This window comes from Lissotriton vulgaris, chromosome 9 (genome assembly GCF_964263255.1).
Source record: "Lissotriton vulgaris chromosome 9, aLisVul1.2, whole genome shotgun sequence".
Taxonomy (NCBI): domain Eukaryota; kingdom Metazoa; phylum Chordata; class Amphibia; order Caudata; family Salamandridae; genus Lissotriton; species Lissotriton vulgaris.
In genome coordinates, this window is record NC_141697.1 from 1,155,390,835 (window position 1) to 1,155,411,349 (window position 20,515).

The following is a 20,515-nucleotide window of genomic DNA, read 5'->3' on the forward strand; positions in this document are numbered from 1 at the left end:
CTTGCGGCCGTTGACCCTGGGAGAAGGTTGAAACGGTCCCAGGTGGACCCCCAGCGCCTCCAATCCGCACTCTTTGCAACTTGCCAACAGGAGTTTAACATTTGTTTGGATCGTAAGGCTGGTGGGGGGAGGTATTGGAAGCTTTTAAAGGCATAGCTCGGGGGGTTGGCAAACTTTTGACTATGAAGGCTCCTACCAATCGGAGGGTACAAAACCCTAAATGGTTTGAAAGGGATTGCTCGCGATTCCCGCGACTCTTGAAGGTGGCGTTGAACGAACTAGAAATTGTAAGCAATTGTACCAAAAAGGTGCAAAAGGTGTGTAAATATAAGTTACAGGAATTAGCCTGGGCGAAGCTTTGTCAAGCCAATGAAACGGAGGAGAGTGCATTTATAATCAAGGGGCTGATGGGAGTGTTAATATCCATGCTGCATCTGTGTCTGCTGGTTACAAAGTGGTCTTCACGTTAGATGAAGTCACAAAAGGCATCCTAGCCCGGTCTAGCAACAAGGCCCCGGGTACTGACAACATACCACCTGACCTTTTTAAAAGAAATATGGAAGTCTGGGCTCCTTTATTAACGCAGGTCTTGAATGCGGCTGTCCAGGAGGTGCTGCTACTCTCTTGGTCAACCGCAGTGATTGTCCTTATTTTTAAGAAAGGAGATAAAGAGAACCCACAATTTATTTACTGGATTCTACAGTTAAGGTCTTGGGGAGGGTTGTGTGATTGGGCAGATGAAAAAAAGATTTTGAGTGATGTCCAGTATGGCTTTAGGGTGGGGAGGTTGACTTCAGACTAATGTTTGAACCTCCACTGAATTATTAATAAGTATAAAGGGGCTGGGCCTGAATCATTACACCTGGCTTTCATGAACTTGATGTCCACTTTTGATAGGGTGAACCTAGCAAAACTCTGGGTTTTGCTCAGCTAGATAGGAATCAATCCCAGTATTATGGTTCTTTTAGCTGATCTCCACCTAAAGCCCTCAGCCTCGCTGTGCTTTTCTCAAGTTGCTAATTGCACTGGAATATTTTGGAGTGAGTTGTGGGGTTCGGCAGGGGTGCTTACTGCCACTTTTCTGTTCACCTTGTATGTTAATGAATTGGAGTTTCGAACGATTGTCCTAAGATTGGTGACAGATCTCTCCCTGTGCGATTATGTGCAGCCAATGCAGTCTTGATGGCCCGGACTGCACAGGGTTGGACCTGTTGTTGGCCAAGTAAATGTCTTTTATGGGGCTCCTGTACTTGTTGGTTAACGTTTTGAACTCCTACATCATGTTAGTAGGCCTCAAAGCAACAAGGAGCAAGACCTTCAAGGTTTCAAATTTTACCCCGAGTAAAGTCAAGCCCTTCCTCTATTTGGGTGTTTTATTTGATGTTAATAATTATTAGAAACCTCTGATTGAAGCCACAAGATCAGAGTCTGTAAAAACTATGGGGGAGGTATACAGTTTTGCACATAGTCTTGGGTCTAGGGCACCAAGTGATCTCCTAACAATTTATCAGGCCAAGCGTATTGCACAGCTCTGGTATCGAAGTGAAATATGGGGGTATGTTAAGTTGGATGCGATTCAAATAATGGAGAAAAATTTCTTGCATAAGTTGATCCAGGTCCGCCACTCAGCTCCAAAATATCCTGTACATGAGGAACTGGGTCTTGATTATGTCTTGGATTTGATATCTCTAAGCCCACTTGTGTGCTGGATCAAGATTTGGAGCAGGGCGGAGCTGAAGTTAAGACGTTGATTATTGAGGACTGCCTGGCATTGGATCGGGTATCTAGCATATCGTGGATTGTACATGTTAAGGCAGCCTTGTTTTCCATAGGTAGGCCAGACATTTTTTACCAACCCAACCCCACTCTCTGTCCAGGAATCAGGCAGTGTTAAAAGGTTGTTCTTGGAATGCTCCAGTTTGGAGAGAGAAGGTTTAGAACTCCAGAAGCCTTCTGTTAGGGGGCACATGCTTTTGAAAACTGTGCAGGGGTTGGAAACCATATTTGCGTTTGATTTGATCACAGCATGACAGGTTTTTATTGGCCAGGTTTAGGTTTAATCAATTGCATTACATGTTGGCATCCACAAGTAGGTGGGTTCGGATAGAGGGAAGGGGACTTGCAGCTGTGACAGTTTCAATTCAGTTCATCAGTTTCTAACCCTTAAAACTGCCATCTAAATACATTAAAATTAAGGAATATCAATTTAACCCTCTGCCACCTGCTATGGAGAAGACGATAAGGCCTAAGCAGAATCATACGGGGCCCACAATACTCACAGTTCCTTATGAATCTCCAGACTATCACTCCTCCCTCTGATATCTGGCATAACAGGTGGGGATTGGAAATGCAGAACAGAGGGCGCATACTGCCTAATTGCCAATCTCACCTTTTATTCCCAGTACTGTGCGCCACTTGCTTTTGGAGGGGCTAACTGGTCATCCCTCACTATTTAATGTCATGTCCCAACTAATACCATCAATTTCCCCAATGCTGGCAGAGGAGTCTATTGTTTTGTCACTTCCCCTGCATGCCACTGGTGCTTCATTTTACATGATGCAACTTGGAATAATTTTCACATTTGAAGAGTGGATGATAAATCCCCTCTATTTTTATTACATAAAAACAGGCAGAAATAGAAATGAATGTCTGCATTTATGTATTTTTATTTTTCTAAATTGTGAACCTAGAGGGCTAGCAGAGGAGCCATGTACAGAGGCCAAGGTGGGGGAAAGAGAGAGGAATGAGGGGTAAGAGTTAATGTTCCTTGAAGCAGTGAGTTTCCAGTTCCTTCCTGAAGCCGAAGAGAGTTAGGGCTGTTCTAAGGATGTTTTTCCAGGTCCTGGGGGTATAGGTTGAGAAAGATTGTTTTTTTGGTTTTTTCTTTTCTGGAGTATTTAATGTCTAATCTGGTGATGTCGGAGCTCCTGTCTGAAGTTGACCTCCACATATTGTTAGTGTGTTTGCTAGATAAACAGAGGTCTTGGTGTAAAGGGACTTGTAAGCCATGGGGCTGATCTTGGAGATGATTACGGCTTTCAAGGGAGCCAGTTAAGATTGGTTAGTGCAAGGACTATGTGGTCAGATATATATCTTCGGCCCTTGTTGAGCCATGCTGCTGCATGAAGGATATATTTCATGAGACTCCATACGCGACAGGGAGTCCAGAATTTGGTAATTCAAATCTGAATTAGTTGTTGTCAGTTGGTGAGATACGATGTGTATGATTGTGCAAGTGATGCCACAGTAAGTTTTCCATTGTAGAGTGATCTGAAACCTGCATTGATACTCCTGTAGAAGGTTATTCCTGCTGCTATGCACCTGTAGCTTTGTTGCATCTACCTTTTTTCAGATTTCCAGACAAATGGAAGATAGAGTATAGGACAGAAGTTGGCTCATGGCAGAATTTATCGAACCAGCCGGGAGAGAAGGCACGCTGCATTTGAACGTGCTACTAGTCAGGGGAGAACAGGGAACAGGAGGTCTGCTGTGTTTGGGGCAGTGCTGGAACTGCTTAATGGGAGGGGCTGTATTATTCCCTAAACACTGCAAAGTATGATTGTTGTGGTTAATATACTTTTCAGAAGGGAAGAAAACTGGTGGGGGTGATTAGTAACAGGATTTTAGGAGGGGTGTTGTAAACAAAAACCCACCCCATGGTCGACATAATGTTAACAGCTATGATTGGACATAATGCTTGATAAGTAGTGGCATGGGATATTAATGTATGAGTCAAACTTGACTGCACGATTGCATATATATTTTTTGCCTTACGGAAGGGTGCTGGTACTGTGTTTAGCACACCTGGGTAGACAGCTACATTGGGGCATTTGCCCAATTGTAATAGGCTTGGGACAGGAATGTGCGTGTTTATTTCTATCGCACATATAGACATATATATTTATTGTTTTGTAGAAAACATCCACATTAATGGAATGGATGAAACAGAAAATTCGGAGCATAATATCAATACATCATTTGTAGGTATGTTTTAAGTATCAGTAATTGTAAGGGTATTGGTTACTGTTGCTTGGGAGGTGGATTAGTGAATTAGATCAGACAGGACCATTGACATTGAAGGAGGAGAGTGATAGAAGACTATTAATATATTCAACTTTGGGAGATGGATTGAACGGTTCCGACTAAATGCAATTATAATACATTTGTATTAAGATTTTTAAGACATATTAGAATGTGTTCTGATCAACTGTGATTATAATGAATTGTATTAAGATGAGATATGAAAGCATGATATGTTCTCACAAGGCAGTCATGGGCACCAGGTGCACTTAACAGAATTATTGTTATGTTGGTACAATGCAATTGTATACCTTTGGACCCAGGGAGGATTCAAAGATTGGATGTAGGCATGCAATTGAGTTAATGTAATTATTGTGGGGACACTGATGAAATCTTGTTTTTTTTTTTTAAAAAGAGGAACACCAGTTAATTTTTAAAGATGTATTGTGTTTTCTTTTAATTTGCAGCACTGATGATGTCCAAGTGTGGACGAAACGCGTTGGCTGATTTATTTGTTTCTATATTGTGTGGATCTAACAATTTGAAAGGTTTTTGAAATAAACCACAGAGTTTGAAATTCATCAAAGGTTGCCTATGAACCTCTTTTTTGCACAAAACCATTCCTTGAATAATAGATTTGTGAACATTGTGAACCGAGGCGCACCTTTCCGGATAGGTTATTAATTCTTGTTGATTAGTGACCTAGTGGCGGTGGGACCATTGAAAGTTGAGCGTAGATAAACTACCTAATCGACTAACCGGTATTACACACCAGTGTGCACACCTCCTAGCCCTCACCGCCTATCAAGTTGGATGAAGATGGAAGATAGTGATGTGTGTATTCTTGTGAGACGTAGGCAGAAGAGTCTATTGGTATTGCATGTGTGTATGGTGGGCATGTTTGCGCGGCCTTGTGTGAGGATGAGGATGTTGTCTGTAGTGGTATTTGAAAGAAATGATTATGGGTAACCTATCTTGTCAGCAGACATTCTCAAGCTAGGGGTCATATTTACAAGGCCCTAGCACCACCGGAGTGTCCATTTTTTGTTTACGCTCCAATGGCGATGTTTGCTGACCCATATTTACACGGCCACACACTGCCTTGTAAATATGGCCTTCTATCACGTAGTATTCTGAGTTAAAGAGGTGTGTCATGGGTGTTGTTGTGAGTCTTCCCACGCAACACCAATGGCTTTTTTGACACTGCCCCAGTTTTACAAGGATTGGTAAATCTGAGGCAGTGCCAAAAAGTAATGCCTTTCAAGGAGAGGCGTTAAAGTGACGCAACAAGGAGAAATACTTTTATTTCTCCTCGTTTTTATATGTGTGCTCCATTCTGCAGCACACATAGAAGATGCAAAACACCCTTAATGATTGCTTTTGTGCAGGAAAGTGTCCCTGCACAAACACAATCATCCCTGCAGTGCAGACAACCTTGCAACAAGGTGCAAGGGTGCCTGCATTAGTGCACAGCTTCTGTTTTAGCACTGGCGCTGGGGAGAGCACAAGAATGTGCTGTATTCCAGTAAATATGATGCATCTCTGCATTTTTTTAAATGACACAGGTCGGCCCAGCAAAATCGCTTGCCATGCTGTGCTGCGCCATTTCATCGTAAATGCCCCTCCTCCCCTGCCCAGGTGCTTCAAATTGCAACATGTCCAAACTGTTCACCTTTTCTTGCCTGTCCTTAGCTTGGCTTGCCTGGATGATAAACAGCCCAGTGACAGGACTGTGAAGGTTATGTGGCAAAATGCAGTGATGCCAATTTCTATTGAGATGGATGCTAGGAAATTCAAGTATGCCTTCTTGTTGATATACATTTTGAGAAATTAAGTCTGCTTGCCTGATTTCTTCTTTCAAAGATTGTTTTGGTGGAAAACCAGTGCTGTCACTTCCGGTACAGACTGAATTTTACAAAAATACAGTTATGTCACTTCTTTTTGAGATGGATGCATCAGCAGTACGCATTCCATCATTTATGTGGCCACACTAGCTCAGTTAGTCAAGTCCTGCAGGTTCTAAATACTTCCTTATGCAGATGACACTCAACTAGTCATCTTGCTTGGGCAGGACATTGAGAACATCAAACAGCAATTGCTGTATGAGAAAAATGGCCATCTGGATGTCCCTCAACTGCCTCCAGTTAAATGGGGACACAACAGAGATCCTTCTGTTTGACAGAGCCCAGCTCTATTGGACTGCTGATTAATGGTGAGCTTAGCTCTGCCCTATTGACCAGCAGAACAGCCAGGATTCTGGGTATACTTTTCGATGACCAACTATCTATGAAAGACCAGGTTACCTACACCTGTGGTATTTGCTTCGGCATATCACCCCTTTCTTTGGAGAATCCTTTGGTGGTTTTCTTTGAGCTCCCAGAAGGCACTCACCCAGGCATTAATCATAGGGATTATCAATCAATCAATCAGGGAATTGTGAAGTGCGCTACTCACCTATGAGGGTCTCAAGGCGCTGGGGGGTGGAGCTCTGAGTAAGCCGAAGAGCTAGGTCTTGAGGCTCTTCCTGAAGGTGTGCAGAGTGGGGAGTGTCTGATATTGACCGGGAGCTCATTCCAGGCCTTTGTCATGACGTAGGAGAAGTATTTTCACCCACTCTGGTTCTGTGGAGGTGCGGGGTTTCTGCTAGGGCGAGGTCGGAAGAGTGGAGGTTTCTCTTCGATATGTGGAAGGAGACTCTTTCATAGGAGTATTTGAGTCCCTTGTTGTGGAGGGATTTGCAGGCATGGGTGAGTAGCTTGAAAGTTACTCTCTTCTTGATGGGGAGCCAGTGTAGGCCTCACAGGTGTTGGGTGATGTGATCATGTCAAGGGATGCCGAGGACGAGTCTGGCTGCTGTGATATGGATGGTTTAGAGTATGCATAGCAGGGATTTGTTGATTCCAGCATAGAGTGTGTTTCCGTAGTCCATTCTGCTTGTTATGAATGAGTGGGTGACGGTCTTTCTGGATTCAGGGGGCATCCAATCGTGGGCGGTACCCTGTATGCCGGTGTCGTGGAGTCTGGCTTCTGGAGTACTTCTTGAAAGTATTCATTCACTGCACATCAATTAAGAAAACTTATTTTTTTCACAAAGTTATAATTCGTTACTTTCAGTCCTCATGTGCATCAATATTCCAAAACCAGCCATTCCACAAAAAGCAAACACATGTTTCAATGAGAATCCTCATTGCCAAGCCTCGAGTTACACTCTCAGAACATTTTCAATTTTTGGGATATAGAAAAGATGGCGATATCTTGTTTCTGTTCATATTTAACATTCATTAACTTGTATTTGGTTTTCTTTGTTTGGAAACTAAGTCAAACCCACAGTTGATCAACCTCCTCCTACCTCTTATTGGGGGAGAAACCCATCAATAATAAATTCCATGGTATGAGAGTTCAGGGGAACTGCACAATATCACAATAAAACAAATGCAAATACCTGAATTTAAAGGAGAACACAAACAAGAAATTGGCATCCTTAATTTTTTTGCAGTTTTATATAGTGCGTACTCAACCTGAATGTATCAGAGCGTTTTTACATGAGCACCGGTTGCATTACGGATAGACACATTCATTTCAGGTAAGAACAACAGGATGCTTGAGCCTCTCGCCAGACTGAAATCTGGCTCCCCAGCTTCAAAGTAAGCCGCTCTAGCCATTAAGCCATTTCCTCTTGCCTGTCTAGATAGCAAACGGAAAAGTTTTATTTAGAGTAAAATGAAAGCCTGGTAAAGAAAATTCTCTTCGAAACATGACTTGATTTTTAAAGAATGGCTGTTTTTGGAATGTGATGCATATTAACCATGAAAAAGTAGGAGAACAGACATTGCTATGTTGATGTACTCAAATGGCGTTATCATTTTGGTGCAAACCCCTTGTCTACTATGAGTAGGAGATAGGGTCTTGCAAATGGCCATGGGTGGCGGCATGGGAGCAATCATCTACCACCCGAGGAACACCCCCTGGACTCAGTTTTGTGAGAAAAACCCATTACAAAAGATTTGTAAATTTGACTCACAGTGCTTTACAAAACTCCCATATTATTCAATATTGTCGCAAGCAGTCTAAGTTATAGGGACCCTGCATACTCACAAGGGTTCAATCAACGCGGTCTTAAGTAGCCCTTTGTTTTGCACTCAATAAAGCAATAAATATAAAAGTGGATGAACAGTTCTGTCCCATGACCAAGCTGTGGTGGAAACATCAGACATATAAGAATATTGCAAAATATATCTATGTCACCCAATGAGATCAGGTACATAAAACCAGCTACTGCTCATTTAACACAGAGAAGAAATTGCACTGTAGACCTGGTCATTAATTTGTTATTTCTCTATAACCAATGTATTACTTTGGCAATATCTGCTTCGCTTGTCATGCTGGTAAGTGCTTTGCAATCTATAATTGTATTACTATTGAGTGACCTGAAACAGAGAAATGTGCCACTGCTTTTCAGAAAGGTGACTAAGAAGAGCAGATTCTTGGAAAATTGCCTTTTCTGTTTCATGGGCCTTGTTCCGCTCTAGAAGCCGCTATTTTAAGGCTGAGGGTGGTAACTTCTAGATGCTACTCCCCAGCTTCCGGGTCCTCCTTCATACAATAAACTTATTTGCTACTGCGCGAAACTTTTTTTCTTGCAGCAGTTGGGTGCATATTTTTTTCTCTTTTGTTTAATCACTTTATCTAAAATGTTATCTTTAAGCCTTTCATTTTGTTTGAAAATGATATTAAGTATCTTAAATGTGTATTAATCAAATTATTTGAATACTGGTAGTCTAGTTAACATATTTTGGTGCATATCTCCCACATACTTATTAAATATGTTCTCTTGTAATATGCCTGCTCCAAATCTGCTCAAGCTAAAAAGCACTTTTAGCATCACATGCCTCCTCCATATTCAGTGCATTACCCTATTGACACATCTGCTTCACCAACACATTTTTCTCCATCTCAAGACCTACTATCGGCAATTTACTACATGAGGGTAAATGAACAGGTGCCATTCAACTACAATACTCTGTCTCAATGTTTGCCCGGTTTCTCTTGCTATCCCAGCAGCTTGCAGCAAGACCAACACTCCGCGGGCACTTAGGAACACCTTCAGTACACATTTCTCCGACCCTTGCTTCTCCACCTGGGCTGATTTCCAACTTCGTGATCATGTCACCTTACAGTCCTCCGTGATTATCCATCAAAACACATCGTAAGTTCCAGTTGCTTTTGCCTCACACTTTATACATCAGCATCTGGGTCCTCCACTTGTAACAGGACATATTATCTCACTCCATATCCCACTCAGTTGGACACATTCTTTATCTGGGCAAACGTAATATAAATAGAGTACCCCTACTAAACTTATCAGAGTTATCCAATTGGGTAAAACCTATTCACCTGTCTATATGCCACCTGCACCTGTTGGCATAGCATCCATTTTAAATATAGCTCTCACTCTCATAAGAGTGGGGTGAGTTACATATGGAGTTCGTAAGCAGGAAGGGGGCCCATGGAGGATGTGGGGAGGCTTAGCTGTGGAGTCTCTAAGTTATCACTAAAGATAGCTAGAGTAGGTGTATGAGGGAGTGTGTGAGTGCTTGAATGGGTGAATAAGTGGTTGTGTTGAGAGGCTGTATGGGTGAGTGAGTGGATGTGTGAGTGGGTGTATAGGTAAATAAGTGGGTGTGTGAGTAGCTGGATCGGTGAGTGTGTGACTGTGAGTGGCTGTATAGGTAAGTGGCCTGTTGTGAGAGTAGCTTTATGGATGAGTGAATGGTTGTGCGAGTACCTGTATGAGTGAGTGAGTGGGTGTCTGAGTAGCTCTATGAATGAATGAGTGGTTGTGTGAGTACTTGTATGGGTCTGTGAATGGGAATGTGAGGGGTAGTGTGGGCGCGTGAGTGGTTTTGAGAGGTTGTATAGAGGTGTGAGTGGGTGTGTGAGTGCTTCTGTGGATGATGGCATCAGTGATGACTGACCATGTCATGAGTGATGTAATATGTGAGGTAATAAGCAATTGCAGGGAATAAGTTATAATTAGCTTAGGTAACTGTAACTGCTGAATTTCACTGGTTTTGTACAAGTGAAATGTGAGCCTAACTATAACAGCTCAATAACATTAGGTTTTTTCATTGGGTTGTATATATATAATTATACACAATAATATGTGTTATTATTGTAACATTTAACAGTTAAGACGATAAATCAAATGATATTTTTATATATATAAGCTTTCATTGAAAAGTAAACCAAGGTTAGGAATAATGAAATAACTTTTACTTAAATGTAATAAAATGTCATTAAAAATAGTATTGGTACAGAGTGTGTGATTTTTGTTTAAAAATGATTATGTTTTCAAAAATAACATATTTTCATTATCTAATTATTTAATAAACATGTGCTTTGAAGACTTAAGACCTGATTACAAATTTGGTGGCTGTGTTGGTGATACCTGGAGAGCCAGATCCACCCGCTGTTTACAAATACAGGACCACAGCAACTGCTGCGAATCATGGATCCCGCAGTGGTGGTGAGGTGGTTCAAGGCCCTAAAATTCTGGCAGAACTGTAGTCATTTCCTTACTGTCACACTTTTCATGGAGGTGAGGCTGCCATGAAACCTGTAGAGGTGAGGAAACAAAGGCTACAGGGCTCCCTGTTGCCTCATGGCCATAGGGTGCCTGCAGCGGAGCACATCTGGTGCACCCTATGTGCAGTCAACCCCTTTCTTGCACAGTCCATGCCATGCAGAAATAGCCCTTGGAATTCCTATTGCGTTACCTTTTTAATAGGCACTGCATTGTGAATGTCAAAGGACCGCCAGCCAGAGTACAAGATAACTCGTAATTTAGCTGGCGGCTGGCAGTCGAGTTTGGCGGTCTTGGAGCTGGGTGTTCGTATGGCGGCTCACTCCAAGACCACCAAATCATTAATCAGGCCCTCAATCCACTGCAACATTTTTTGTCATTAATTCTAAGTTCAAAATAATTATTCAAAATTATTTTATGATAATATTTTAGCCAACTATATTTAAAAATGTTTTATTAATTTATAAACGTACCTATTTTTCCATTTACTTTACTTCAAGAGATCTCCACCACGGTGGTGGATATTTCAACCTGCATGTGAAAAGCTACTAGTAGTAACCCTGCAAATTCAGTCTTAGATGTCTCCAGCCCCTAAACTGAAGATTAAAGAAAAGTAAGTCTACAGTTAGATGTAAAGCCACCCTTGGAAAAGGTGATTAACAAAAAGGTGTAGAGTTAGTTACACCTAGGTATAATAATACATGTACATGTTAGTAAATATTTATCCAGTCACATCCCTTGAGACCAATGCAGGACCCAGGGGGTGCATGGCTTTAGCCGGTCTCCCCCAGGGATACTTTGGCAAATGGAACAGGCCACGGGGCAGGATAGGCAGGTTGGTCCATAGGGGCGGGTCTTAGCGGTAGGTTATAAAAGGGGTCGCAGTGCTGAGGGTATTTTAGCTGTGAAGGGAAAAGTTTGTGCCCATCTCCCACTCAAATATGTTAATGCATTTTTTTTGCTTCAAGTGTTATAAGAATTACATTATGCCATTAGGTCTTCATTTACAGTTAAGAAGTTATTTATTCCTGTTTTCTGACGAAAGTTTGTCTTGCCACAACAAGGCAGATTGTAGCTATTTTTTGTTTTTTCTAGTCAGGCGGCTTTTGGGGGGATTCAACAGTCTGGAGCTGGCGTAATCATCCCTCGGGGGAGGACAGATCACAGAGGAGCTGAAGAGGAAGCGATGGGGGGTTTTGAACAGCACTTTAGCACGTCGCTAGGGGATGTTTGATGGGGGAGAGCGTGAGATTGGGGTATGCAAGGCAAGGTGGTGCTTTTGGGGAATTGAAGGGCGGGGGAATGTTTCAGACTTTTTTGTATTACTGAAATAGAATTCACTGGTATTGCTTGGTATTCTATACTATTATGTTGCAAACCTGCCTTAATAAAGTGGCCTTTTTTGTTAACCAAGCAATAGTGATATGTGATTTCTTGTGTGACATGCCTCTTCCTTCTCAACCTCATTTGATTCATCCCTTATTCCTCTTCCTCTCAGTTTTGCCCCTAGTGTCTTCATCTTCCTGCTCTGCTTACTCCTGCCCAGACTAGGGGCAGCTAGTTTAGGAATTTGCCACCTACCTTTGTGACAGGCAACATCCATATATGAGTAGATATAGAAAGGACACGTTCTATTTAACTGTTACCAAGACAAGCGACCCCTGTCTAAAAGGGCCACATATGTCCACTTCCTGTTGAGGAAGGTGCTGAAGACGTGTTTGTTCACAGACCAATTTTTTATGTTAAATGGTGAGCAAATGGTCGATTGTAATATCTTGAAGTAATGTGTGTATTTATTGTATTGATATTTGTATAGCACTTTCTGAGTGGTCCAATTGAATTTTTCTTTATGACTACAGGCCCTGTTGAAGTTGGGATGTTATTCGATTTGCATTTATTTCCTTTGTACCCTTCGGAATGCAAAGTTAAAAATAGGGTGGTATGTAGTTTGGTGTGATCTAATAAATGAATGAGTGAATGAAATTTGATAAAAAACACTATCAAATGAATGTTGACGGAACCTGCAGTGTCCCAGAGCGGTGAGGAAATGAAACAAGATGGCGGCCGCTGCTCTATGGGAGCCCCTCACCTGAAGAGAGTTTCCTAGCCGGTTTTAAGGGTGAAGGCTGTGCATTAACTGACACCCTTCTCAGTCTGTGTTCTGCCACTGTTGAATAATGGAGTGGCTGCTATCCTGTCGCTATTTCCGAGTACAGCTCTCATCATCTATGCAGGCTACAGTCCATAATTACAGCATATGATGGAACAGTGCTCTCATGAAAACCTGTCAAGGCCTCCAGTATAACAAGGCTCAGTAATGAGAACAAAAATAGCATCCATTTAAATGTAATCTGTTTAAGTTGCCTAGAGGTAGGGTCCTGAGCGCGTTGCCTCTGATTCTGGAAATCACAGCAAACCAGAGAGCCCACAAACAGCTCATTTCATTTCATTAATATCATTCACTGTGACATTGTCATCCTGAAATGTCGGCTGTCGGTGCCAGTGAGGATCAGCGGGTGTGACGCGGACAACCGCTGCACAGAGCTGCAGTTCAGTCTAATGACAGTCCTGGCTGCTGTTGCAGGTGAGAGCTGCAGGGAAACTCCAGTGAGGAAGTCAGCTCTCTGGTAGCAACACTGACTGCCAGGATTATCTGTCTGGCTAATTGCCTGATACATGTTTTTTGTCTGATAATTGGTGCATCACCAAATCCCCTTATTCTTTCTTGCATATGAACAGTCGCTTTCTGATTTTATATGTGTTCTTGCCCAAAAACAACTTGGAGAATACAAAGCAAGCAAACGTTAGCCAACATCATGAAAATTAGTCCTGTTCCTAAATCCCAGGCCATTTTTTAAAAATCTTTTTTTAAACAGAAAAGCAACCGACTTACCACTGTGTCCTAGAAAGTATTAATATAGTAATGGAAAGGATATATATAGTAATGGAAATCCGTTCTATATTACAAAAACAGAAAAAGCAAAAAACGAACTAAATAAATAAATAAACAAACAAATACATACATAAATAAATTATGGTGGTAGCATGTCTTCCATATGTTTCACAGTCCTAGGTGCTAGGACAAAGGCAACAACAATGGGGGGAAGGGCGAGAAGGTGTGTCATGCACACCAGAGACTCTATGGAGGAATGAGAATAGCCCAAGTGGGGTGAAGAATGACACGCATAAGTCTGTGAGGGGTAAGAGAGAATTGGGAGCAAGTACAGTGTAAGGACAAATATCCCTGACCACCAGTGCAGCTGTACTTTCCTCATCATTTGTTCCTTTGTCCCTGCAAATTCAAATGTCTTTTTGACAGCAGTTTTTGTGACCCCAACCACACTGGACTGAACAAGTTGCAAATCTGGTGTTCGTTTGGAATATACTTCATTGTGCCTATTGTAGTACCCTTGTTAGAAAGTCACCCCTTTGACCTTTTCACCCCCAATTTTTTGTGCTGACTGGTACTGATGGTAGCTGACTCTGGCTGTGCCCTGAGCCCTGCTATTCAGGGCCAGGGCCGGTGCTGTATTAAACACATGCATTGAGTTACACCTCTAATTGGTATGGCATGTCTTATTAAGTCCCAAGTAGATAATTGGGTGAGCGGAGGAAAACTACATACAGGTCCCTAGTATGTAATAGGTTCTGGCAGGTTAGAGGCCAGCTTTAAAAGTAAATTCCCTGCAATCTCGACTTTGGTGGCAGGGAACTGTAAAGGGGATAATCTACATTATTTCTACATATCAGGTACCCTCAAGCACTCCCCTCGGTGTTCCATTGGTGGGGGAGGGGAGACCGGGGGGGAGGGGGTAACAATAGGCAGGGTCCCTGTAAAACATGTTTTATAAACCCCTGTGAGAGAAAACTGCCCATTTTATTTTTCCCCAGTTTAGGAAATCCCCTGCAAAGTCGACTTTGGTGCTGTGGTCCCTGTGAAGTATTAATCTACATAATTTGTACATATTAGGCAACCCCCAGGTCTTTCCTTGTTGACCCAGGAGGTGAAGGGGGCCTGTATGAGCAGTCTTCTTATAAAAGATGTTTCATAAACCCTGGGGAGGGAAATCCTCTCCCATTTATTGGGCCATAGGCTAACACTGCAATAGTTTATGCACACAAAATTATTGCTAGGAAAGGAATATCATTCAAAGACTTAACAGAATGGTATTGGCAAATCCAATTGATTGCTCTTGTTAAATTTATCATAACTTGTACATATAATAAGTTATAACACTTTCTTGTCTGTGAGCAAAATCCAGCATTCCTGCAGTCTTCCCCGATTGGTTAGTGCTAACAGATTTAGGGCCCGATTCACAGAACTAACTTAAGGCAAAATCCTAAACTTACTACTTTTGGTATTCACAGAAGTTAGGATTTTGTCTTAAGTTTGTCTTAAGACAGACTTAAGACAGACTTAAGTTAGGATTTTGTCTTAAGTCTGTCTTAAGACAAACTTAAGACAAAATCCTAACTTCTGTGAATACCAAAAGTAGTAAGTTTAGGATTTTGTCTTAAGTTAGTTCTGTGAATCAGGACCTTAGCAAGGCTGTCTTGATTAGGTGATAAGTGGCTCTCCAGGGGAGAGCCTATCTGCTCGATATAGTTCTGCAGCTACCCAGGAATGCCAGGGTAGGAGATGGGGTCATAAAGCATGCGACTTAAAAAGAGAAAAGGACAGCCAGGAATGCCAGGCCTACCTACCCCAGTCAGTGCCGCATCCAGATAGCAGGTTTAAGGAAGGAATTTGCAGATGATAGGGGGAGGAGAGCTATGGAAATCAGCCACAGTGAGAGTTGGTTTTGTTAGCTCCTACTGCTCTGCTGAAATTTCAGCCATCATGAAGTTTGAAAGAATAATGCTTTCTGGGACAAGAAGATGGAGGAGGGGGTCATGCAACTGGGTAGAAACTGGGTGGCAACTCGCACCTCATTGGTCAGGGGTGTCAAGTTTTGATGCACAGAAGATGAGAAGAAATATGTGAGAGGTGCATAGCCTCTCAGTTATGCTTCCAGAAACTACAAGAATAAAGAGGACTAGCCTTCTGGAACCCGAATCTGCACTCAAGGGCCTGCCTGGTGAAGACTGTGCCTGACGCACTATCTGTTACTACAGCTCTGAGGCCATTGCCGTACTTCACGAAGGATTTTGGAGTGGACTCCCTGCGGCTACTGGTTAACAGAGTTTAATTGATCCTTCTCCAACAGGAGTCCCTTCCTGGAGTGTGCCAGTGGACTTTTAAGGGGATGACAAAGTGCATTGTGGGAAGTTTAGTCCAGGCCTGCTAAGGACCATCTAGGATATTCCAAATCCTTAGATGTGTGTTTTGGACTGTTGGAAACTACAAGGATACCTTCTGGAAGGACTTCCAGAAGTCTGGGAAAGTTTTGGGTACTTTAGGAAAAAAACTCCATAAAGTGACCTACGCAACTGCGAGGGCCAAGCCGACCACCTTATACCGTGACCTGGCCCAGATTCTAGATTTCATACCGCTGAAGAGCCCGGGAGGTCCATCTACCAGGATTTGACCAGGAGCTCCCTGAAAGTCAAACTGGCGAACCCTCACCTCATTCTGCAGCACACCTAGAAAGGATTATTTTTCTGAGGGAAGCTGCACCTTCCTGCACAAAAATCAATTGTGCCAACAAAGCAGGCACCCTGGCACCATAGTGCAAGGGTACCTGCATTGGCACTTGGCTGCAAAATGTGTGCGGGTGCTGGCTGAACGTACAGGAATGCAGCGTATCTTGTATCTACAATGCATTACTGCGCTTTGCATTTGGTATAGGTCAGCGCAGCAAAAAGCCTTGCAACACTGCCCTATACCAATTTCTTGTAAATGAGGCCCTGTATATTCTGAAAACAATACTCCAAAACCAACTTTACTAACATTGTTTTAACTGTTCCATTCATTTAGATTATGGAATGGTCCAATGTTAGTAAATGTACTGCTGGTGACAGCGAATTGAGTGATTGCTTAATGTGCACCTTTAATTGGAGGATTGCAACCTCAAATTACAATTAAATTACTTAAACTGTTTCTTTTCAGAGAAAAGCACTATGAAAACAAAGAGAAGCAAAGTGTTAATCAAAATTCAAAACAATGAGAAGTATGTTGCAGTTTCTGAAAGTGAGTAATAGTTTCCAGAATGATAATCATAATAAGAATAATAATAATAATCATGACGCTTGTGGAGAGCAAGGATATTTCAACGAAGTGTCCCAGAGCTGTGGCAGCTGACTGCGGAAAAAAGGACGCACACCAACTGGGAAGAACTTAGGGGCATATTACCAACAACTAGCGATAATTATCGCTATGTTGGTTTAGCGGCGATATTTTTATCGCTGAGCCGCGGCGATTTTTATCGCTTAGGAACCTTGCTATTATCAAGGTTTATCTCCTAAGCGATAAAAATCGGCCGAAATGCATGAATATCGCTTAAAAGTCAGCGATATTCATGCATTAATGCATTACTGAGCTAATGGTCTTAGCCATGTTATCCACCTCCCATTGGATAACATGGCTAAGAACTGCTCTGGGGCAGGTGTTAGCTTTTGGAGATATTCGCGCTTAGCGCGAATATCTCCAAAAGTTGGTAATAGGAGATAGCGATGTTAGCGACTGTTTCCAGTCGCTAACATCTTGGCACGCCCACTTTGCATGTCATTAGTGATAACTATCACTGACATGCAAAGCGGGGCGCAAGATGGTCGCTATCTCCTACTAGCTGTCGCTAACTGGTGTTAGCGACAGCTAGGTAATAGGGAGATAATTTTATCTCCGCTTTCTTGGCTTTTAAAGCCAAAAAAGCAGAGATAAACCCCCTTGATAATATTCCCCTTAGATAGATGTGAAAAGCCAGGTTTTCAGCTTTTTTTCCTGAAGATCATTTCAGAGGGGGCTTGTTGAAGATCCAAGGGTAACGAGTTGCAGATTTGTGTCAGCTGATTGAAAGCACAACCACCAATTCTGGCTCTTTTTAATTTTGGAACAGAAGCCTGTTTAATAGCAGTAGACCTAAGATTTCTGGTTGGAAGACAGAGAGTGGTCAGAGACCAGAGGTAAACAGGACTCTGAAAAGAGATTATTAGTAATAACAAAGGGCCTTAACAGTAATTCTTTTTTTCACCTGCTGAAAAAGGAAATTTCTTCAATGCAGGTTTAATGGAGGCGCGCCAAGGAAGTCTAAGCAATAGCCTAGCTGCCCCGTTTACCACCCGTTGAAGCCTGTTTAGCCACGATTTCACGTGATGAGTTAATGATAAGCTCCTGGTGGTGCTTTAGAGGTATCAGTGACTGAAAATTGGGTTGCGGTGAAAACTAGGGGTGACTTTATAAACCACAGCACTGATATACAGACATGATTGTCATTGAATCTGCATGCCCCTTTCTACCCAGCTAGCACACAATCCTACACAGAGCTGGATATCCATCCAAAAGGCAGGGTAAATGAAGAGCAATATTGTGTACAGTGATAAAGGGATGGAGTGTGATCATCTGGAGAGTCAATACTCTGGTCAACTCAGGTTGCAGAAGCAGTTTTAAGAGACAATACTCCTCTGGTTAATGGTTTAGTGTAGGTTTCAGGAGCTGAGACAAAACTATGAATTGTTTGGTGTGACTACAAAATGTCAGGGTAAGCAGCAGAAACAGGCCAGGCCAGCAAATATTCAGCAAGCCCATCAGGCCTTTTCATCTAGGAGGAAACTGGCAGCACTCCATCCCGCATTCTGGAATCTCCAACAGTGTACAAGGAGATATGAGGTACAAGATGCGGGATAAGATGGGTGAATGCTTTAGCCTACATTTCTAAGTCCAGGGTGCTGGGAAGCAGACTACTGTAAGAAAGTGGGTGTTGGCTGAGTGGCGTGTGAGCCCTGGTCAAGAAGCAACTACAGTCCTTATGAGAGTAAGGCACAAACCAACCCTAAATTAACTTGTGCTCAATCCTCTGATAGCTTGCACACCGTAATCAGGCTCAACTCAGAGGTTACACGCAAAGTATTTCCGGAACACTTTAAACAGCAATAAAGTGAAAACACCACACGAAAAGGATCCCACAACAAACTTACGTTAATAAATAAGACAAGATCACAAATCCAATCAGTATACCCAGAGATATGCAGTTTCACTGATGTTAGTAAAAATAGTGCCACAAAAAGTCAACTGTGGAGTCTTATTGCACAAGAGCGGGACAAAGTCACAAGTTTGGGCCGAATGCAATGGAGCAAGGGACGGCTACAGGGACCCAGTTAGGCTATCTAAATAAGTACATTAATCCCTGGTTGTGGAGCCCTGTGGGGTATGCACGTAGATAATGAGTCGCACAGCCAAAGAGATGTGTCAATTCTGGGATGTGGCAAGGCTGAGATTCGAGGGTCTATGTCATCATCAAGGATCGTGCTGATGGGGCTTATGATGCAAAGAAGTTGTAGTGTGCAGTCGGGGCGATGCTTTGGTTCCGGGGAGCTGTGAGGCTGCGATACATAGTCCGTTATCATCATCGAGGCTAAGTGATATGAGGGCCTGCTCCAAGTATGTATCATGCAGCGGTAGTTCCAAGGGGGCCGCTAAGACAATGCAACAGGTTCAATCCATGCAGCAGCAGCAGTGCCTTAGTTCTGTTTGAGTTCACACTGCACCGTAGAGGATAAGTGTTGGTTCCGCTGGATCCACAGAGACTGGCAGAGCACATGGGGTCTGGGGTGGTACCACTCGGCAGGGTAGATCCACAGATGGCAGACTCCAGGTGCAGGTACAAGGTTGTTGGAAGTCTTTTGTGTCCCTGAGGCTTCAGATCAGGAGGCCAATCAACTAACCCTTGGACTCACTATGGGTTCTGGGTTCAGGTCAAGTCCTTCTCACCCAGACAAGGGGACAGCAAGCTGCAGATCGGCACATCAGGGCAGCAGTGATTCAAATTTGTAGTACTTCTTCCTGGCAGAGTATCCACAGGTCTAAAAGTGTACTGAAGAGGTGGTGTTTGAGGTCCAGTATGTATACCCAGTTGTGTCTTTGAAGTAGGAAGAAGCTTTAAGTGGCATGCCTTTGAAGTGCACAGGTGCCCTACCTTAATGGCCCTAGCTCCATACTAACTGCAAGGGGACTTCAACCCTTTATGTTGAGGCAGGACACAGCATATTCAAGTCTAAGTAGAGTTGGACTGAGCTCCTCCCTCCCATCCTGCCAGTGATGACCCATCCAATCACACCTAAGCTCCCCATTGTGTGTGGCTGTATACGAGGAATGCACAAAGCCCAACTGGAAACTACCCTGCCATGTGGCTCAACAGGAGCGAAGGTTGGACTTCTCTCCTTTAAAAATTTCAGCTTTGGTTTCAAATCTCGATATTCTGCTGTAGAGTCAGGCTATGTGCCAAAAATGTTAACCTGGAATGTTGTAAGTTTAATGATTGTCACTCTTTATACAGTCACCTGTCTGATAAATCCAAGCACTATATCAAGCCCCTTCCGGGTTCCCAACCTATAACCTTATACTTATGTCCATACACATGACTTTCCCTCACCCAAGATGGCCGCCTCTTCTGCCAACTACCTTTAGCAAGGCCCCAAACCTGCATCTCCGTACTTCGGTTCGCACATATTCACTTCCCCTGACCCAAGATGGCCGCCACTTTTGCGGACTACCTTAAGCCGTGCCCCTTTAATGTTGCTTCTGCCGTTGCCCCTACGCCCGGCAGCTCGTAGGTACTCGTCTACTGGATATTGAGGTAAGCAGACATATTCCCCTGTCCCCCCCCCCCCGGCATATGTTGGCACTGCGATCGCTAGGTCTCCAGACCGCTGCCACCCACTGATGCCGTAATCGTTTCATTTCAGGCATCACCCCCCGTCAAAGCAGACCGACCGGGACAATGTTCCCGCGGACCGCCCCCCCTGCCGTAACTATAT